Consider the following 23323-nt stretch of genomic DNA (forward strand, 5'->3'; position numbering starts at 1 on the left):
AATTTACTTATTTTGGCATTCCAAAGAAGATGAGCACTTGAATACTCAAAATGTTTCAGGTGATAAATCTGTTCTTTGCTCACATGTGTTTCCTGGATCCTACTCAGAAACTAGCAAAGGGAGGAGTTCCTCCATGGATTAAAAGTAAATTATCAGGCCTTAGGTGGTTATGGAGAAAAAGTTCACAGGGGTTCTGAAAATCACTGATTAAAGTAATAGAATTCAAAGGAGGACATCTGAATTTAAAAGAAACTTCATCTTGCTCTAGGAGTCCTTGAATCACAGATTGATAGCATCTAGTGTATCACTGTGTGTATCAATATATGCTTGTCCTGTTTTTGCAGTCTTACAAAAACATCTCCTATTACCCATTTTAAGAGACAAATCTAGAATTATCTTTGCCCTGAATAGTGTACTCATTCATCTGCCCTAATGTTTTTTTACAAGGCACAGTAAAAAGTACTATTAACTATTGCAAAGATGTCACCTTTGACTGTGGTGGAGGTTGGGGGCATCTTGATGGGGGGTGGGGGGGGGAGAGAGTCGTTCCAACTGCCTGAGCTTACAGGGTGGAACCTGCGGAGTCAGCAGGCTTTTATCCCTCTCCCTTCCTCTGTATCTGTTAGTAAGTGTATAAAAAAATCTTCAAACAGCACTGCATAAACTGATTTATGTGCTGTGGGGGTAGGGTAGTTGTGTATTTAATTCCTAGAAATCTGTAGATGGCCTGCTACCATTAAGAAGAGGCAGTAGAGAAGTGGGAAAGTGGATGTCAAAAAGTTGCCTCCAGTCACTTTTTCATCCATTTCCTCTAAATGTTTTGACTTTGCAAAAAAATATTTGATTATAAATCTGTGCTATTTATATGCAGAACCTAAACATGCCAATAACAAATAGATGTCTGTGAAAACAGTAGATGACCCCTTAATACAAATACCATGTGAAGGGTACTTAGTTTTATAGATGATTTGTTAGGTGAGAAGATAGAAGCACTGCATGGAATTCTTTGGTTATTTGAATTAGCAACAATACATAGAAAGCCATATGGTTGTTACTGTAGGGGGTGGTGGAAGACTTTGTTATCTATTTGAATTCCTAATGGCTTTTAATATAAACTAGCCTGGGTCTACTGAAATAAGACTATGTGAGCCAATAAGTATGTGGCCCAAAATTTAATTACTGCTTTTCACTTGACATTTTTCTGATCTGAATGATCACTTCTACCATGCAAAATCACTATGGGGTGGTTACTGAAAAAAACATTTTATTTTATGACATATTCTACAGCTCCTAGGTAATTAATACTGGTGTACGATTTTTAAATAATTATTTAGGAATGTAGCTCATGCTGCCCTGGCACATAAATTGAATTGGAACATTCATTCTCTGAACTTGCTCACTGTCTTTAAATGTGTTAACAGCTCTCAGACTGAAAAAAGGAAAACCAGACAATTACAGGATGTTGAAATTAAGAAAATAATAATGTCAACTATATCTCAGGAAAAAAAAGGAAATCTATTCTCTGGATTTTCCTAACCTTTTATTATAAATATTTTATTTTTTGAAGAATTGTCAGCTGCTTCTCAGGAAAATATACCAAATTCAACTATGTGGCAGACTGGCAACAAGCAGTTACAAGGTGATACTAATGGCAAGGAGAGACTAAATTGATTAAGATTTGCCACCATGGAAAGAAGAATATGAAAAATGATATGATAGAGACATATAAAAAGAAGAAGGTGTAGATAAGACTTTCTCACAATAGGAATATCAGGGACTATGGGTTGACAGCAAATAAAAGGTACAAAGATTTTTTTCACATAAATGTATACCTCTGTATAAGTCACTGCCAGAATATTGCAGACCTCTTGCATTACAAAGATATATATATATATTTTTTAATTGATAAATTCATGAAAGAACCACCTGAATAGAATGATCCAGGTGCAATTTCAATACAGAAACTCTCTAAAAATTGTAATCTCTACATAGTGGGAGTTTATGCCAGGGAAGAAATACTCCATGGTATTTCTAATATCCTTCTTGGGTCACCCACCTAGCACCAGTGGAAGACAGTGTTCCTGTATGAATATATCTTAAGTTTGATCCTGTGTTCTTCTGTTCTTCCGCAGACTGGAGTTTGAATTCTACCCCCTTAGAAGTCTGCATGTATGGATATGCAGGGAGGTGATAACACCTGTACAAAGACAAAGTTCAAGTACAGATTCGTTTCCCTCTCAAATGGCCAAATGCAAGAATAATAATTTGGGCTTACAATTTGGCCTAGATGATTTGGTGCTGGGGTACCATGAAGTAGCAGAAAAATTAGTTCCAAGGATAACTTACAATTTTGTATCCATAGAATGGGACAACTTAATGAATCTTCAAGCCTGTTATATCACTTAAAAAGCTGACTGTTGGCTAAATTCTGTAGCCAGCATTCATCAGCTAGTGTATGTATTTTTAATCTATGCTTTGTGTCTTAAAATAGTGAGAAAATGCTTGTTAACAATATTTGGTTATACTATAGAGTTACAAGAATATTTTATTAGTTTAGTGCTATGTAACTGTAATGTCTTAAATATGGGTTTAAGACATCAGCTATAGATTAAGTTGTTTCTCTGCAAGAAAATGCACCAGTAGCTTTACATAAAGAATTTGGCCATCGCACCAGGCTAGGACCTGCTAGCTTTCACCTGAAATATGGAATATTGATAAAGAACAAGAACATTCTGGAGAGAGAAAAAAAAAAAAAAAAAAAGTCTTCCGCTAATCAGTGGTATCCCAGTTTCTTTGTATTCACACTAAGTTTACAAGTGATATGATCTAATTTTCAGGGATTATTGGTGCTTTGAACCTGTTCAAGTCAAAAATAGAACTGTTGGAGGTTTGGGTACCCTGAAAGTCACATCATTTTATTTGGAAATTGAGAGGTGTATGCACTTGGTCTGATTTTGGACACAGACATTTAAAACTATTTTACCTGCTAGCTAAAGGTGGTAGAGCAAAAATACCTTCGGGAGAAGGCAAACCTTCTCCCGAATAAGAAGATTGTAAATATCCCCAAAGACAAATTTTGGAACCCTGCTGTGGAGGTAGATTGTGATACTGTCTACATATACAGCATTTGCACAAAATTCTGGTCAGGCATTACCAGGCTTTTTGGTTTGCAGTGAACTGTTGCCACTTTTCTATCTTGACAAACTGGTTTATATAAAATATAGCTCTTTTAATGCACAGTGTACTCAGGGTCTTGCATAGTCAAGGCAATCATTATTTACACAGAAACACTTAAGATTTTTTTCCTTGAGGGGGGAGACACCCTTCACTGCAACTCCAGCAAAATAGGCTAATCGGGGGCAGGTTTCACGTCTGTCTGCCAAGTTAGGAACAGAGCCGGCAAGTATACCACATACCTCACATGCATTCGTGTGCACCTGGTGTTAGTTAATTGGGTGAAGAGTTTTTGCCTCTGGGTGGAAAGGATTTAGTGACAGAAGGTTTTTCTATTCTCCCACTATCACCCTATGCAATGAGATGAGAACATGACTGACTGGCCTATTTTGCAAGAATATCTGGGTCAGGACCCAGGAATGTTCAAGGTTAAAAGGGGAGTTATTTGGTTATTTGATTTTCAAAAGATAAATAAGCAAGTGCTAGGATACATGAAGGATAAATATCATTTATCTCCCGAATAAACCGTAAGTCCTCACTGGAAGGGAAGTGGAGGATGGAGGAAGAAGGTTCGTCATTGCTGATTTCTCCAGGTGTTTGAAGGTGGGTCAAGTACAGCTGGTTTCTCTTTCCACTGTGTGTGTCTACACAGTGTGAATAGGCACAGCTACCAGAAAACAGCACACTGATGGCTGGCAGGGACAATAAATAAATGACATTACAAAATCTTTTCCCATATTTATAGCATGCTAGAAATACTTCAGATAATCAGATTCAAAACAGCCATCTAGCAGATGTAATGCGGACTGTAATATGATGGTGTTCCTGCCTCATGCAACTTCACCAAAGATGTTTATTTATGCTCACAAAGGAGTTGGGAGGGGTCTAGTGGAGGATATTTTGAGGTAAACTGTACTAATGTCCCAAACTGTGGAGACAGTTTCAGTTATTTTAACTGGTTGCTTCAGGAGTTTTAATTGTCTACTTCTAGGATGAATTGCATTTTCCCCCTTTTTAAGATACAAATAAACTACGTTACTGAAGAAAGACTCCCTTTTGACAAAAACAAACTGTTTTATAGAGGGAAATACATAGTTCAAGCAGTAATGGAACAAAATCAGAAACTCAATTACCCATGAAAGTCATCTATGCTTCTCCACTAAAAAAAAAAAAAAAAGGTGCACCCCATAGTCTTCTCCAGGTTTCTCATGCTTTCGAATCTTTTTTGTCTCTTGCCCCTTATACTTTTTTTGCTGGGAGGTGGAAAATGTATTAAACTCTTCAGAAAAGAAGCTGTCAAGATCCTGTCAGTGTGTAAAGTTGAAAAGGTTATAACTATGCATGATGTAATTTTAGGCTGTGGTTCAGCAAAGCAGTTAAAGAGCAACCTAACTAAATCTCTGAGTTGTTTCTTTGGAGTGACACATTCTAAAGGATTGTCTCCTGCTTAATGTGTCTTTGTCAGAATACATATTAGGCACTATATAAAATGAAACTTGAATTCTGCCTCCCCTCCCTCAACTGTTTGAAAGTGTCATATTAAGCAGTTCTATAACATAAGAGAGAACTGGAATTTCTGCTGGTTCTCTGAAATACTAAATTTTTCAGTATGTACAAAATATGAATTCTTAGAAGAAGAAATTGCATGAAATGAAAAAGCACGGACTTAAGTCTCAGGATCATTAGAATAGCTGTGAAAGGGTGAAACAAAGTGAGGTCTATAGACTTACAAGTTCTCCAGAGCATCACAGTTCTCCATGGTCTTCTGTGGTCATAGAACTGGTTCATTTGAGGACAATCTCACAGTGGTCTGGCCACTTCCACCTATTTAACATTCCCTCTGCCCGAAGTGCCTGGCTGTGAGGACTTGAACTTTAAGTTGAAACTTTTCACTCACTTAACTGCTTAGGTCTGATTCTGCTTGATATTTCTACTTTGAATCTCTCGATTTAAGCATTAGATAAGTCAAAAGAACTGTCTTTAGAATTAAATTTAACTTATTGTACCTTCTCAAATGGTTGCAGCTGGCAATATCCTTCTTCTGAGGAGAATATTGTGATTAGGAGATTCATATATAGCTATATTAATAGCATTCAGCAACAGAAAGAACAGAGTAATGGATTAAAAATGGTTAAGGTACAAGAGAAATTATTTGGGAGATTTTGAAATTATGTTTCAAGTAGATGTATTTTTAGTCCTGTGGATAGTCCAATGAACAAAGCTAAACTTGCACATTAGGCAGGATGAGAGTACAGAGGGTTTACTTTTCCATTGCCTCTCTATAATGTGTTATAATACTGGCAGCTCTCAGGGTCTAATTGCAGATTCATAATTTCTCTATCATTCTTCAGAGGTGTCATGAAGTTGCTCTAGATTAGTGAGCAGTTTCAGCAGTGACAGAATTATATTGAAAATAAATAGTGTATGTAAAAAAAATAAAAAATCCACCAACACCACTACTAAAATGCTATTTGAAGTAAGGAACATCTAAGACAAATGCTGGAATTAACTGTTGACATGTCCCATACTTCCCATACTTAGTGACTAAGTAGTAACAGTAGGTTGGGTGACTATCATTCTTAGATGCCAGTGTTTGAGGTACCACCACCCTGCCTCTTTGCAATGTGCAGAAATGGAGGAAAATATATAAAAAAAAAAAAAAAAAAGAGAGGAGGCTCAGTGCTCAGATTCCACTGGAGATGCATCTGCCTTGAAATAAAAGGCATCTTCATAGAAATAAAAATAATCTATCCCAGAAAAGAAAGATTTAATTAAATATTTTATTGTAATTGAATCAAATTTGGTTTCAGGTAGGTAAGTTATGTCTCTTGGATCAGGAAGCCAAAATAGGGCAAGGGGCCCTATATTGAGAGTAAGTTATATTGCTGAATTACTACATCATAGCTAATTCATTTTGAAGGTGGATAACTGGAAATATCAATCCACGAGCCATAGCCACATTTGTGAAAATGGGTCATTTCATGAACAATCTGTAAAGAAGATTACATACAGATATTATATATAGAAAATATATTTTCTATTGTCAATGGCTCATTGGATCTATTTGGTAATATTTTTTTTTTCAGTTAGGAATATGAACATTTTTTTTTCCCCCCTTTGTCATGAAGGTTTGTAGTGGGTTTACGTGGCAAGGTTTTGGCAGCAGGGGGCCATAGAGGTGGCTTCTGTGAGAAGGAGCTAGAAGCTGCCCCATGTTTGGGAAGGGCCCCCCTGCTGACCAGAGCCGAGCCAATAAGCGATGTTGAAGAGAAGGAGCGGCAGAGAAGAAGCGCTATAGACTGACCATAACCCCCATTCCCCCATTCCCCTGCGCTGCTCGGGGGGAGGAGGTGGAAGAGGGTGGATGGGGGAGGAAGGTGCTTTTGGTTTCTTTCCTTTGTTTCTCACTTCTCTAGCTTGTTCTTACTATCTCTCTATGCCGAGTCTGTTTTGCCCGTTACAATAATTACTGCGTGATCTTCTCGTCCTCATCTCAACCTTTGAGCCCTTTTCATCATATTTTCTCCCCATTCCTCTTTGAGGAGGGGGAGTGAGAGAGCAGCTGTAGTGGAGCTCGGCTGCCCACTCAAGCAGAACTATGACAAGGTTTCCTTTTGCTGTAACAGTTATGGTCTGTGTCCAACCACATGCCCAGCATGCCCAGTGACCTCAAAGTCTTCTTGCAAATGTAGTTCAAGTGCAGCCTAGCTGGAGACTTGGCTGAATATTCAAGATGGCATCTAGAATTGGCAAGGAGGAATTACTAATATCACGTGACAAAAGGAGAAAGACTGAAAATGTCACCAATTAGAGTTAAATTGTGGATTAGTCTTTGGACTTATCATTCATATATAAAATTATTACAAATTGGTTTGGCTAGACACAAAGGACCATTGGACATGGTTTGTTTGTTTTTAATAAATAGATAAAAGTCAATTTTCCACTTTAGATCAAAAAGCGAAAGAGTGAGAACTTGAAAATAGTAATAATATTATTTTGGTATGTCTTCTTGATTTTCTGTCTTAAGCAGGTTAAAGGCTATTTTTAATAGCAGACATAGCAAGGGAAGACTTGTTATTTTTGAACTTTCAAGTCATTCTGTTTTGAACTGTGATCTGATATTTTTATGAGGTATTGTTGAGCTTGGTGGGGAGTTTCCTGTCTGACTGCAGCAGCTTTTCCTTCAGCTTTCAAAATGGGAAGGTTATGAGAGGTCCAGCTACACTCGTGCAAAAATTATAAAAATAAAAATGTAATGGAAAGCAGGAACTTGGAATTCTGCAGAAGCATGAACTTTTTACCCTTCTAAATCCAGCTTTTGCCTCCTTTCTTCAATGTGTCAGAAGTCATTTTCCTATTGAACATCTGTTGTGATTTAGCCCCCTCAGGCTCAACACCACATTCACTTACTCTCCCCAGGTGGGATGGGGGAGAGAATCAGAAAGGTAAAACTGCATTTATGGGTGGAGATACGGACATTTTACTCAGTAAAACAAAGTTTAATGTGCAGGCAAAGCAAAACAAGGAATGCATTTTCTACTTCCCATCAGCAGGAAGGTGTTCAGTCACTTCCAGGAAAGCAGGGCTCATCACACAGAACATTTTTTGGGGGAAGACAAATGACATAATTCTGAGTGTTCCACCCCTTCCTCCTTCCTTATTCCAGCTTTTGTTGCTGAGTAAGATGCTGGATGGGACATCCCTCTGGTTGGTCTAGATCAGCTGTCCTGGCTGTCCCCTGCCCCTCCTCAGCAAGCCCCACATGTACCCCCAGCCTTGTTGTCAGGGCAAAAGGAGAAGCAGAAAAGTCTCTGTGTAAGCACTGCTATGCAATTAAAAATATCAGTGTGTTACCAGCATTATTCTCATCCTAAATCCGAAACACAGCACCATATCAGAAAGAAAGTTAACTCTATGGAAACCAAAACCAGGACAATGTCATCAAACAGCTTTTTGCCTCATAAAATTTCTAAAATTGCTCTGAACATTTGTCTTTTTTGTAAAATATAAAAAGATAAAAAGAACACCAGGACACACAAACATTCCTGATATTTATCCCTAATATTAATCCCTGAAATTTATTTAGTGTCAAACACCCACTGGCTTTGGTCTATAGATTCCAAATTGCAAATAATTTTGTGTTTCTCAAATACCACTGCTCAGCCAGCACATCTCTTTATTGTCTCCTGCAATTCCTTCCTGCAATTCATCGGAGACTTTCAAATCCTGCATTCCCAATTTCACCAGCATTTATGGTGATACCAAGTGGAAATGCTGGGACAGCAGTGTTCACCCATCTCTTTCTTTTCCTGAGCTGCTAAGACCCCCAAGCTTCCTCTGAAACTAAAATAAACTAACATAGGTTTTATTTATTGATGTCCTCCATAGCTAAGCTGCTAAAGGAGATAGTATGACACCCTACAGAAAAAAAAAAGGGGGGGGGGGGGAAAAAAACACAAAAAATCTCATACCAATTAACAGCTACTTCCAGATGCAGAAGGAAGGTAGGGAAAGATAGGGAAGAAACAAAACCAAGTAATACGCAGGAATTTAAAGGAGAAAGACTCAGAATAGAATATTGATGAAACAGTTGAAATATCCACAGTGCTTAACTCATTGGAAGATGCACTAAGTTAGCACTTTTCAACATCTTGATCTTTGACTGGAAATGGGAAATAGCTCAGTCCAATAATTGGAACAAAGAATTCAGTCAGGATTTCAGATCTGTTCTTGAGTCCACATTGATTCAACAATCAGTCTTAAATAAATAAATGAGTGTCCATTGTGTCTTTTGGTTTACCTACATGCAATGAACTTAACATGCCCTACTCGTAGATACGTTCAATGACTAAAAGGTCCAGAAGGAAACACGCTGTAAGAATGTGAAGCTGTTCTAGTTATGAGTTCAACATTACTTTGCAAGTGCACAGGCAAGGCTGTAATGCCAACAGCCATCTAATGCTTCCTTTATCTCTCCTGTTTCTTGTAAAACTCTGTTTCCTATGTCTGGGAGTTATTTCTTCATATATCGTTCTCTGTATAATGTTATATGTCCAAGAAAGAGAAAAAAAAAAAAAGGAAAAAAAAAAAAAAGAGAAAAAAGAAGGCATTTCCCCTGCCTTCCTCTTTCCAGAAAAACAAAAACAAAATAGTAGCTAAATTAAGACGTATCTTGACAAAAGTTGTGAGTAGTCTGTAAAGAACAGAAGAAAAGAAAAAAAAGCGCTCACAAAATCATGCAGTATCTTTCACTGGTGATCATCAAAGACATAAAAGGTACTTATTTGTAACCTCAGTTTTTAAAGTGCAGGACTAGGACTTGGATTTACACTTTGGGCTTGCTGAAGATTTGTCAGATTTAGTGTGAATGAGTTTATGGAGTTCTTTCCCATTGTTCAGCATAGCTTTTAGATGCAAATAAGGCAGTAGGCAAGTTATCGCAAGAGAAAATGAAACATCAGGCTTTTGGCTCTGTTGTTGTTACCTTAAAATTTCCTCAGGCAGCCAAATAGTTATTTGTGGTTCACAAGTCCAAATGTAAAGTTGATATCTGAAGGCAAAAAGTGCTATGCAATTAGTCCCTGTCATCTTTAGGGAATAGCTTGGTTACTATTATTATTTCTATTTAAGGTATATCCATCTGAAATTTCATATTTGTCATTACATGATTTTTTAAACCATGATTAAGTGCTAAGAAGGGTCTACTCCAAGTTTAGTGGGAATGATGATCACAGAGTCAATCACAGAATTGCAGAAAGGCACAGACTTTCTATGATTTTTGAAGGTCATCTAGTCCAACCTCCCAGCTGAGCAGGATCACACAGAACACACTGTGCAGGATGGCATCTAGGCGGGTTTTGAATATTTCCAGAGAAGGAGACTCCACAGCTTCTCTGGGCAACCTATGCCAGCGCTCTGTCACCCTCACAGTAAAGAAATGCCCTCTCATATTCAGCCGAAACCTCCTGTGCTTCAGTTTGTGCCCGTTGCCTCTCATCCTGTCACTGGACACAACTCAAAAGAGACCAGCTCCTGGTCTCTTGACACCCTCCCCTCGTATATTTATACACATTGATGAGGTCAATGATCAATAATAGCTTTATGAGAATGAGAATAAAATGTTTTTGTTTTTGTTTTTAAAAAAGTCTCAGATTATTTGTAACAGGATTTGGTAATACATTTGGAAAACCAGTCATTGTTTTAACATAAAAATATACTGAACGTTTTTTGTCTCATGCAAATATAAAAGAAGCTGAATTAAGTAACTCATTAGTTCTTTCAAATATGAAGAATCTGAATGATGTTAAAATAAGATACTGCACTAATAGTTTTAACACTGAATTACTGCAGTGTTGGTTTTATCACAGCCTGTTTTACTACAGACCATGTTTTATCCTTCTTGTGCAGTTTTAGCCTATTTTCTTCAGCATGGTGTCAAATCATTGCCTGGAAATTGTTTTTATGGTTGACAGTGGATTTTTATCTTCATGATTTGTTATTCATTTGACCTTTATAGAAGATGCATTGGAGCTTAATTCTGCTGTGGATGTTTACTTACCAGGAACTCCGACTGAGATGCGTACAACAAAGTTTACATAAGCTGAACAGTCATTAAGAGATAATGACTTTCAGTCAGTTACTATCTGAGGCTGAACTTGGAGCAGCATCTTAAGGGTCAAAGGCTTTGACTTATATTTCCTTTTTCCCTCTCCTTGGCAACTTAGCAGACTTTTATTGTGTTAATCAGCAGCTGTTTAAACAAAGGTATGAAGACATGTTTATTTCCTTTGAAAGAATCAACAATAAATATTGTGAGATGGTGTTTTCTCAAAGATGTTATTGAACAGGTAGCAAGACAATCTTGTGCAGTTTTTTAACAACTTGAATTTCATTGCAGTGAAGATAATGATGAGTTTCTGAATATAGAATACTTTCATTGAATGAGCATGAAGGGTGTTAAATCAACCTTGGGAACAAGTTCCCTTTCATTTATTGATGGAGAGAGGCAAAGAAGAATTATCTGATACTGCTCAATTCATGTGACTTGGTCTTATCATCAATTTCCTTTGGAGTCAGGAAAAGATGATGAAACTCTGAAGTCTTTCTGATAACACTAGTAAGCATTTATAATACTTTAAAAAAAATATATATATTTTATATATATATATATATATATATATATTTTTTTTTTTTTTTCCTGGGTGGTGGTGGTGCTACTGCTTTTTTAAGACTACTTCTGTGTAAGTACCCAAGCTGGACATGGAAATTATTTTTCTTTTCTGATATGGAATCTTCAAGAAAAAATGTGATTATTTGTGTTGAAACTGAATCATATTATTCTTTCCAATTGTTATTCCTCTTCTATTTTCAACTTACAGGCTAAGGGCTCAAAAAAACAGTGGGCAGACTTATCAAAAATAGTTCATGAACTTGAAAATTGGATTTCTTGAAAGGAATAGTAAAAATCTCATTGCCTGCAACATGGTTTTTAGTTTCCCTGTAGTAGAAAAGAACTTTAAAACAATATTACAACTTAAAATAAATTTATTTTTCCAGGGAGGAAAAAAATAAAACACTCCCAAATGTCAGGCATGGCCCTGCTTAGCTAGAGAGCAGGTCGAGATAAACTGTTCAAAGTCCATGAGGGAAAAGAGCAGATTTACAAGAACTGTAAGAAACATGAACTAAGACATTGGAGAACAGAAGTAGATTTAGGATTTTCCTAATATTGAATTTAAAACATTACCATCTATACTAAAAAATGTTGATGTGCCTTTATTTCATAGTTCTTAGAAACAGCGGTCTGAAAGCAGAATTTCCAGATGCAGTTTAGACAGATGATGTCACTAATAGAAAGAGCACTAACAGCACTTAGGTGGAGGACACTTGGGTACATGTGTGTTATGAAGCAACAGTTAATCTTGTCTCCCGTCAAACCTCCTCAACTTTCAAAAGTCTCTCAAACCCATGTATTTTCTACTTCCCTCTTCTTGCTATCCATACTATATTCTTGCATACTCCTAATTTTCTGTTAATACCAACCTCCTTTACACCCACAACTGGGGTCCAGTATCAACTCTTTAATATTTCTTTGGCATGTCTTAGACTGAAGAGGCATTCTGAGGAATTAAAACATAAGGACTGGAGAGATGTGTCAAAGAATTTGACCTTTCATTGAAGGTAGTGCTTTCATTGAAGGTAGTGCTTTCTAGAAACCAGTAAGAAATACTGTTCCTATCATATAATCTTGCAATACTAAGTTTTCAGTTACTTTCCAAAGAGGCTGCTCACATAGCATGGGTAGAATGATGGGTAAAACTACCTAAACTTTAAAATGAATGCATGAACATTTGACTATGTCTATGCTATCTATGACGTTTTGCTCAAAAACGTGTTAGGTAATTTATTTATTTATTTATTTGTTCCAGAATTGATCCAGGAACATTTCAATTAACATTAGGCCAGAATCACTACAGTAGGTTTAAAGAAAGCATGATTAAAACATACGGATATCTATTTAAACAAACAGTGGAATGAACTTAAATGAAAATCTAGTAGCCTTCCTTCCAGACAATAATAATGTGCATTGGTTTATTTTCCAATGCATAGAAAATTCTTACTTTTTTTTTTTTTTTTTTTTTTCCTGAAAAGGGAAGTACATTAGGAGTCAGATATGGAAATATATCCCCTAAAATCTTCTGTTAGAAACATTTCTGTAAAATATTATTTTAGAATCCGAATTTATAGAATTTCTTTAAACAAAATCTAAGAGACCAAGATAGCCTATTTGAAAAAATCTATTTTTTATATTAAACTCCAATTTTAAATCTATGACAACTGTCGGTGCATTTATACATTAAAAAAAAAAAAAAGTGTTTGAGCTGGAAAATCTGAGAAAGTCAGAAGCTTTCTTAAATGGGTAGTGTTCAATGAAAGAGGTCAACAGCTCTTTAAAACAGTGCCATATCAAAAAGTAATATATATATATATATAAACGTAAATATGTTTAGGGAAAACTGACTTCAGAATGCATTATGTCTAGCTAGAGGAATGATCAAAGAGATGCCTTCTGAATGAGTTATACACAGATTTTCACTATCATGTAACCTCCAAGGCCCAATTAAGATCTCTGCATGCAAGAAGAAGAAGAAGAAGAAGAAGAAGAGGAAGAAGGAGAAGAAGAAGAAGAAGAAGAAGAAGAAGAAGAAGAAGAAGAAGAAGAAGAAGAAGAAGAAGAAGAAGAAGAAGAAGCATCCTCTTCAAAATAATATCCAGAAGACAACAGTTTTGCTTATTGATCTATCAATTTTGGCTACTTTTTTAGCAAAGACTCCATTAGCAGATGTTATTTGATGTGCTTCTTAGTCCCATAACACAGGCAGAGTCTTTTTAAGCTTGACATGTAAATTGCAGTTTACAGAAGTGACTGCTGACTGCATTTATTACCGACATTATTGGGCAATTTGTCAGTTGCTACTGAAACCATTTACTTCCTCTGCCAGACACAAATGCATCCCACAAGAGGAGTGAAGAGAGGAGGTAGCCTGCAACAAAATACTTTGTGATGTACCTCTACATCAGATTATGAGACACTGAAGGAATGGGACCCCAGAAAGGAATACAAAATTTAATGTATTAACAAGTTAATTATCTTTCATTCCCCCACCCACCTGTGTGTGGTTGTCCTTCTAGCTGTGGTGCCACAGGGTGCAAACACGTCTGGATGGTTAAGTATTCTTCCATCAGTGTTTGAAAAACTGAATGTGATTATTAGTTACAGAAAGGTCATTTACTGATTTTTTATTTAAACCAAAGTTTAAATACTACTCCACCAAATAAAATAAAGAAGATCTAATATGTCAACTCAACAGTTGATGAGTTGACAAAAAAGCCTCCAAGCAGCTCAATAGCAGTAATGTTAAACCAAAACTATGTCTCTGGCATCTTGTAGTAACAGAGCTGGTTTCTATGAAGAAGGCCATTCACTTGCCTGTTGTTTTATCTGGCACTGCTCCCTGCAAAAAAATCAATCTCCAATTCCTTTTAATGTTTAGCACTAAATCCAGAAAACAAAACAAAGCATATGAGTCCTGCATTTATTATAGCAGCCTCTTGTATTTGGCTTCAGGGAAGCCTTCTAATCAAGGGAATGAATAAACAGTCATTGACTCACTCTCAGGGAACATGGGAGACAGCTCAATCTTCCTGAAGGCCAGTACAGGGAAAGGGCCTCCAAGTCATAAATCAGCACACTATCAGCCCATTAATTTAGCCTGGCAATTATTGAGATGTTAAAGCATTTGTACTACTATATTTATTGATGGAGGCTGAGGGACAAATGCAAACTTCCTTAAACCTCCACCTTCATGGAAAGTGTCACTGTCTTATCACCAATATAAAATTTCCAAGGACAGATTTTATTTTTATTTTCATGTTGACTTTTCTCCATCTAAAAGCTTCCGAAGTATTAACTTATATAACTAGATATATATGCATATCTATTCTGTTTTCTTTACAGAAACTATTTCTGCATGTAAATTGTCTTAAATAGGTACAAGAAAGGTAGTGCTTAATAAGACACAATATAATATGATACCTACTGTCTCCAGTGGAGTGGACTCTCTGGATAAGGTATAGAATCACATTTCCTGCTTTGGTCATGTGAATCTTCACACTTGTGATGAATCCAAAAGGAGTGGGAGCTTCCCCACAGCCTTTCCTTTAGGCTGCTCCAAAGAGATATGTGTCTTATCACAAAGGTCCCAGAATCTGAACATGTTCCAGAATAAGTACTCTGACCAGGTTATCAAAAGTCCAGGTTATCAAAAATGAGTGACCTCATCTTCCAGTTGTCTTTCTACATGTGTTATATGAGAAGTGGGCCATGTAGACCAAGAATCTGAGGAATCTTTACACTATTTTATTTTGCCTGTAGATATGAGTTTATATTCTTCATGGTTTTCGAGAACAGTTTGAAAAGGCATATTCTGGACAATCAACCCGAGGAGAAAAATATAACACTTTAAAACCTATTCACTATTGTTTATATCTCACAGTTCCTTCATTCCTTCTCCTCCTTCTCCTTATTTTATTTTTTTTTTCTAAAACATTAAATGATGAATTACAGAAATAAATTTGAAAGCTTAAAAAGAACTTGTAGTTTCTTTTTGTTATGTGCCCTGAAATAACAGAGGTTTATTTATGTGGATAATGATCTATTCTCTTCATAAACATCATAGTTTCTCTGAAATTGTGCCAATTTTGATTAGGACAAGAGCATATCAGGTAACCTTCTGCTCCAAATTATTTTCTAAAAACTAGTAGTTGATAAAGATATTCACATTATCCTTTCTTTATTAGATGGAAAAAAAGTAGGTTTAGATCCATGCAGAAAACAGAAAGCTGAAAAGTTGAATGTTACTGAGAATAATGAAATTTCAGTAGTCCCAGATGGCTCATCAGACTAAACAGATAATGAAGCATGCTGTTGCAGCCAACAGCAACTTTTGATTTAGTCATCCACAGGGGAAGACAATACCTCAAAATCCTTCCAGTTTGTGGATTCTTATACACTATTATTAGTTTTTTAGCTGGCTGAATCTGATAATCTTGAAAAATTAAAACAATTTGATCAAGGTAAGCATAAAGAATGCCTAGAACCTGAAACACACATATGCCACTAACCACTGAGCCCTGTTGGAGATCCTAACTATGCCTTTTAATCTTAACTCATGCCTTAAAATTGTGCATCCACGCTTTCCTAAATTATTGATACTGATTGCCATATATTTGTCATATAGTTTTCTATATAATTTATTTTCTCCTTTTTTTCCTTCTTTCCTACCTTCTTATCTTTTCCTTACTTTCTCCCCCTTTTTCTCTTGCAACCTCTTTCTTTCTCTTCTTTCCTTCCTTCTTTCCCTTGCCTATCTTATTTATTGTGTTTACTTATTTAAATTAATATTAATTATTAATGATGATAATATAATAAATATAATTTATGAAGCATGTTTTGAAAAATGTATAAACTCTGCTCTCTATCTCTATATGTAATTTAATCTTGAGTATATTTAAAATACAAGCTTGAAGCAAGGACCAGATCACAAAATAAAGAAAAATACAAATCATACACTGAGGTTAAAACTCACCTTACAGTCACACACCTGGAGGGTGTGTTGTTTTTTTTTTTTTTACTTTATTTGATGCTATATTTTTTTTTTCTTGAAAAAAATATGTATACTAGAAATGAGTTCTGTTAGTTTTTGTCTTCTTATATTTGAGTACTAAATAAACAATAAAGCTCCACTAAGTAAGAGCAAACAAACAAAAAACAAAAACAGAACAAAACAAAACAAAACAAAAATGTGTAGAGCTCAAAGTCATAGGTATCTTTGATAATTTTAAATTTAACATATGTTTTATACTTGTCCTTTTCTTCAAGTCATTTGCTATGGGTCAATGTTAAAAACAGTGTCATGGGTTTTGATCCTGGGTCTGGGTAGCAAAATCTAAATTTTACTCTTGACAATGGAATTCTGTATGTACAATACAGAAAATTCCTCTTCCACATTACTCTTCCACACAGGTAAACTCTGAGATTTTTTTCTTAATGACATTGGTTAGAATAAAATTGAATCCCAGCAGAGATTTTTCAAATATATCTGTGTAAAATTAAAATATCCTGACCTTTCCACTTTCTATCCCATTTTGTAATAAAAATTATAAAAATGATGACAAATTAAGCCAACTTATATTTCAAATACAATCTCTAATAATTATAGTTGTGTCCAAAACTTCATTCTTGCTTACATTTTTGTTTTGTTTTGTTTTGCTTTTTAATCCCAGAAACTATAATCTGAGCTAGTATTGCCAATTTATCAACACTTCCTGTATCTTAAATGATAAAGAAAACATGAATCAAAGCAAGATAATTAAAAAGGGAAGAAAAAAAAAAAAAAAAAAAAGAAATGGAATACACCTGCTTAGCAGAGTTTATAGTTAAACTCTCTTGGCTGTACCAATCACTTAGAACATTAATTTGTCTTTTAAAGGATTAATGAGTTTAATTAAGTTTATGAAGTAATTCCTTAAAGGCTAAGTTTTTCTCTTACAGAGTAATGAATTCTTTGGAAAGAAATAAAAAAAATAGCCTCACCCTAAACTAGCTTTTGTGGCTTATTCACACAATAAAATATTCTGAATTAGTTTCAGAATAACAGGTGGCTCCCTCCATTATATTTGTTACTCATTCTATGTTCATATTATGTATAGAAAGAAAATACTCAAGCTCCCATAACGTTCTCTGCAATTAGTGGAATCCTCTGTAACTCCTGAAATCAGAAGTAATACTATAGATAATAAATGTAACAATCTGTTGTTTAATCTCTCAGTGGTTTACTTTATTCCAATGTCAACATGAAAAGATTCTTCTTTGTTTTCCACAGGGGTTTTGGGGAAGAGAGTGGAATGGCATGGGAAAGGAGGCTTAGCTGTAAAACATACATCCTAAGTAACTTATAGATTCTGACATATGTCTTTTTCGAAATCTAGATCATATTCCAAAACAAATACCTCCCCTCAACTGCCCTACTGCCCTTAAAAAAGCCAATATTGATTGTTTAAACTCCCTTTCCAGTTTTGCTAATTTTCTATATTTTTAATAACATTTTTGACCACTTAAAGGACCCTACTGTAGTTTGATGACCTAACATGCCAGTGTTTGACTTCTTTTATAGACTGTTGTGTACAATGTTCTAGTAGAAAGCCCTACTGGCTACTTACCTGTCTAATAAGCAGCCTCATTATGTTATTAACTGACACCTATGTTAACACCGATATGGTTATGTAGGATTATTTTAACAAATACTTTCTCTAACAACGTAGAATGCAGAAAATTGTATTTTCTTATTTCCCAAAATCATATTTATTTTAAATATTTTTTTTTCTTCAAGTAAATGACAAAATGAAAATAATATATATATATTTAAATGTTACATTTCCAAAAACAGCTTATTGTTTCTTGGGCACTTATTTCTTCATCAGTAGTCATTAATATTATAAAGCTGTAATATGTAACATACTCCTAAGTATAAGACTTACAAGACCTTTTGTAGACCCACACCATTTCTATAATATTTTTAAGCTGTGCCTCAGGCAAATAAATTTGCAGGCAATTGTCCCAATATTCTTTAAAGACTGTTTTGAAAAAAAAAAAACAACTTCATGAGATGTTAAAGAAAAAAATAAGCCTCCTGGTATCACGTTTATGGCTTAGCAATTAGCAATGTAGACGGGGGAAAGGTAGCTTACGAGTCTTGTTATCTGAAGTTGACCGTAAAACAAATCTTAATTTTCTGTGTACAAAAATAGTTGAAAGAAATTGAATGTTACTAAGTTAACATTTCTTTTTTTGAGATGTGATGAGCATGTTAGCCACCCCTTTCAGAGTTGGGAAATAAAACTACACTCATAACTAACAATTATAAATATAGTTTATTTCATATATTTATTTGTACTTCATAGTATTTACATCAGAAATTGTATTCTTTTCCTCTAAGAGTTTTTTGTTTGTCTGATTCTGTCATTGCTTGCTTTCAGTGTTCTATCGTTTATGAGGGAAGGAAGGTGTATTTTTCTGGTGACATCATCCATTTGTTTTCCCTTGACCTGACTATAAACATACATTGAAATTATCATGCACTTTTGTGGTTGAAATTTAAAAAGCAGGGTGAGAAATTTTATAGCAGCATTATATATTAGAAAATCATCAGTCTTTTTGTTCTGACAGAAGGCAATCCAGATTTTGATTGTTGAAGGTTCTTCTTTTGTTTGTTTTTGCAGAAAATATGTTTTTATTCAAAACCGTTTTGAAAGTCTGCCACTCCCCAGGTTTGCAGTTTTTTCACTGATCCTATTGTCATCAAGCACACTGAAATGGTAGATTTTTGCAGAGAAAGTAGTTAGAAATTTCCAGTTGTTTTGCTGCCTTTGTAATAAAATTAAGTGATATAGTGGCTATTTGCATCAGCTAGAGATTATTACCTTGATTGTGAAACTGTAGCTCCTAGAGTCGGAGTTCATATTTGTTATTTGCATTTTGTCATCACTAACTTATGCATGTAAAGAAACACTTGTAATACAAATAGTCAGTAGGTTATACTGAGGTATACTTGAAGCAGTATCTATTTGAACATGTGATATAAAATCCTCTGCAATGTTTACTTGTTACTTGCGTGATTTCACAGTAGCACATGGGAGCTGAAAACTTCACTTTCCTTAGTCTGCAAGTTACAGCTCAGCTCAAAAACTCCAAAGTAGGAAAAAAGGAGAAAAAGAAAATGTTAAAGTCTAATATAATTACTTTCTAAAATTGTGTGTTTGTAGAAACTAAGACCTTTTCCTCCCTTGTGGGGAACATCTTCAAGATAAATGCCTCATCTACATCTCCTTCATTGTGTATGTGTTTGTGTCCCCCTTCACTGATCTTCTCATTGTTCAGAGATGTTACAGGAGCATTTCAGAAAACATGAATTCAAGACCATCTGCTGTATGATATTTTTTTCTTAAACACAAACATTTGTTTTGCATGAGATATATTTTCTCTGCTTTGAATGTGTCCCCTCAAGACTAGTAGACATACAGTCCCCTGCCCACAATTTAAAGATCTGCTTCGAACCCCAGAAGTTTATATCTGAACAGTTATAACTGAGAAGCTATATTTAAAAAGAACTAAAACATTAATATTTTAGCTGAAATATCTATTCTATTGAATAGATATATCTATTCTATAGATATATATTCTATTGAATAGATAATATTCAATATTCTATTGAATATCTCTCTCTCTATATATATATATTCTTTTATATATTCTTTTTTATATATTTTAGGTAGAATATATAAAAGAGTAGAATATATTCTATTTATATTCTATATATATATAGAATATATATTCTTTTGAACATTCTAAAACCATTTTTAAAGTGGTTTAAGCTTTGATGGAAAGTATTCTATGTTTCTTTTAAGGATTGAAAGTTTTCTGTCGCAGCTAGCTCACAAAATTCAAGGTGTCTCATTGCTTCTGAATCTCAGAATATATTAAATATAATATATTAAATCTATTAATTTCATGCGAGATACAGTGAAATACTATGATATTGAGAAGTAGTTCTGTTGCTTAATCGTTAGCAGTCATTTCTGTTTGTATGGTATGGTGTACCAAGTTGGAGGTGGCAGATGAACTATTGGAATCCTGTGCATTCTCTAATTGCAGCCAGAGGCTGTCATATATAAGGCATCTGAAAATGCATTGAATTTGGAGTTTGGGAACCTGCCTGTTCTGTGTTTTCAGTAGACAAGGTAGATATTGGTCTAGAAACTCAGCTGTTCGAAAAGATCAAATCTTATTGATTTAGTGAAAGCTAATTTTATCTGCACTAGTTGGGGGTCAACCTGGACCCATCTATTATCAGAGTTATGACCTCTCTATTAAGAAGGCAAATTGCAGAATTTACAGAGACTGTGTGGTAAATCTGCAATAATACTGACATTCTTCTCATAATCAAAGTATTTAAACATTTTTAACTCACAAATAGGAATAAATTTTCCTAATTTCTACAAGGCCATGGAGTTAAAGCCAAGCCCTGTATTTTAAATCAAAACAAACCGAAACAAAAAAATTACCAAAGAATGGAACAAAATGGACAAGAAAAATCCTCTTTGATGTCCCAATTCTGAAGTGTCTGAATAGCAGGCTAATTTCTTTGATTCTGTTCACCAGGTCACTGTATTTATTCTTCTACCACTAGTGTATATCATCATTTCTCTTTTACAGAAAATCATGTATAATAGAGGAACATATGTTAATGGCTTGCAAAGCAAATTATGTTCTCAGTTCTTTTGGAAGTAAACAACTATCTAGAAACCTTAGAAGGTTAAAACATAAAGTACTTTTATTATGTTTTGCAAAACGTAGTCCTGCATTCCTTCTTCTGTGGAAGGAAAAAAAATCAATAAAAGAAAAAAAACACCTTTTAGTACATTAAGTTCAGCAGGTGTACCAGAGGAGCTCTGAGTGCTTATAAACCCTGGATGTTATGTTAAGTCTTTCACCTCTTCTTCTCTATCTGAGTTACCCCACAACTAAGAAGATATACATCTCATCTATCACAGTACGTTTATCAGAGTTTGTTACTGCTATTAAGTTATTCCACACTCTCAGAATTTAGGAATAAAATAGATATGCAGAGGGTTAACACCTAAATCTATCTTAATTGCAGACATAACCAATAGAAAGAAAGATACTGTATTTCAGAGAATGGTTAAGAATATTTATCATAGCACTTTTTCTCTGAATCCTCCTCTGAAAAAGACTTTCAGGGCCTTCTCTATGACTATAAGTATCTGGAACAATTAACCATTTATCATACCCAGCTGAGTTAGTTGATTTCATTTACAAGGTTTGCTTAGTCACTGAAGTTTCTTTTGCAATGTTTGATTAATGTGGCACTCAGCTAACAGATGATAAATTAGAACTTAGTTGAAAAAATTTGCACATGAATCTTTTCATTAGATTTTTTTTTTTTTTTTTTTTAAATCTTGGAAAGATTACACGCACTTTATACTATCAAATTCAATCTTCACTTGGAAGATTAATTTTTAAATTCACAGTCCCGATCACCTAGACCAGGTGGCAGCACTCATTCTAAGCAAAATCCATTTTTTCCTATTTTGTTTGATGTGGCAATAATCACACTATCAAAGAAGAGACAAAAACATGCAAGGTCAGGTTGGATGTGGCTTTGTACTGGATGTAGTGGAAGGTGTCCCTGCTCATGGCAGGGGGTTTGGAACTAGATCGTCCTCCAACTCTAACCATTCTATGATTTCATGATACTGTTACAAAAGCTGGGAGCAAAAAAGCTGTGATAACAAAAATCCCAGTTACTTTTGTTAGTTGAAGTCTGCAGAGAAAAAGAAGGAAATCTGACCATCTAATTGTAAGCTGAAATTCTCAGGACATACAGCTTTTAGTCAGAACTCTGGCTGCTCTGGCTCTGATGATCTGAATGCATTTCAGCAATGTTGGGATCAGTGTTTGAACATGTACTACTGTCTATTTGAGTTATGTCTATTTGACTGGGCTTTTTCATAATGATACACTCCAATTTTTTATTTTTTTTTTCTTGAAAGTTTGTACTTAGTTGACTTCTCTTTTTTAGTTGACCTCTCTTTGTCATTAACTTCATAAGTTATTTCCTCATCTTTTTTGAAGAATATATGTAATTGAAGATAATCTACTTTTGCTAATTCCACCATGTTAATCATAACTGACATTTTTTGCAAGAAATGGAGTGTCACAGTCTGAGGGATCCTGCTAAAATTCTAATTTTACTAATTACATCATATCATCGGGAACATAATTCTTTTATGACCAATTGAATGTTATGTTCTCTATTTCTAATTTGAGCCATACTGCAATATAACTTACCCCAGAAGTGGCAACCATTTTAAGGCTGTCGCTTACTCTGTTACAGTGAAATTGTTAATCCATATTGGAAAAGGTACCATTATACTAATTTACTACTATGCTTTTTGATATTTCTTTGGGTTTCATTCAAACATATTAGAAATTATCTGCATTTAAAGGTCGGATGAAATGGAGCTTCAGAGAGACCTTCCATGTTGAATGAGTTCAAACCTGTGTAGTAATACAAAGAGAATTTAGCAGACATGATACGTTGCCTGAAAAAAAATAAAATAAATTATACCATTTTCTCGATTTTTAAACAACTGTAGGAGAATGGTAGCATGTTAATGCATTCATAAACATAGATATCAACGTCCCACCACTGCACATCTGTCCTATACTTTAAATCCTTTCCTGGAAATGATGCCAGATATCTGAGAGGCTATCCTTATTCCTTTGTTATGATGCCTACATTTCCATATTTGAAAAAAAAAAAATAATAATTCTGATTGGAGCTGGAATTAAGTGCAGAATAAAAGTTCAGATAAAACTGTGGAGTTCCAGAGATACATTTTACAGAGACCCAAAAGCAGAAGGTATTAATTAGTGCCAAGCCTCCTACATGTTAGGTTTTTAACATCTCAGATAATAATCAGAACAAGTGCTATCTAAGTCAACTTC

Source organism: Aythya fuligula, chromosome 5 (assembly GCF_009819795.1).
Source record: "Aythya fuligula isolate bAytFul2 chromosome 5, bAytFul2.pri, whole genome shotgun sequence".
NCBI classification, from domain to species: domain Eukaryota; kingdom Metazoa; phylum Chordata; class Aves; order Anseriformes; family Anatidae; genus Aythya; species Aythya fuligula.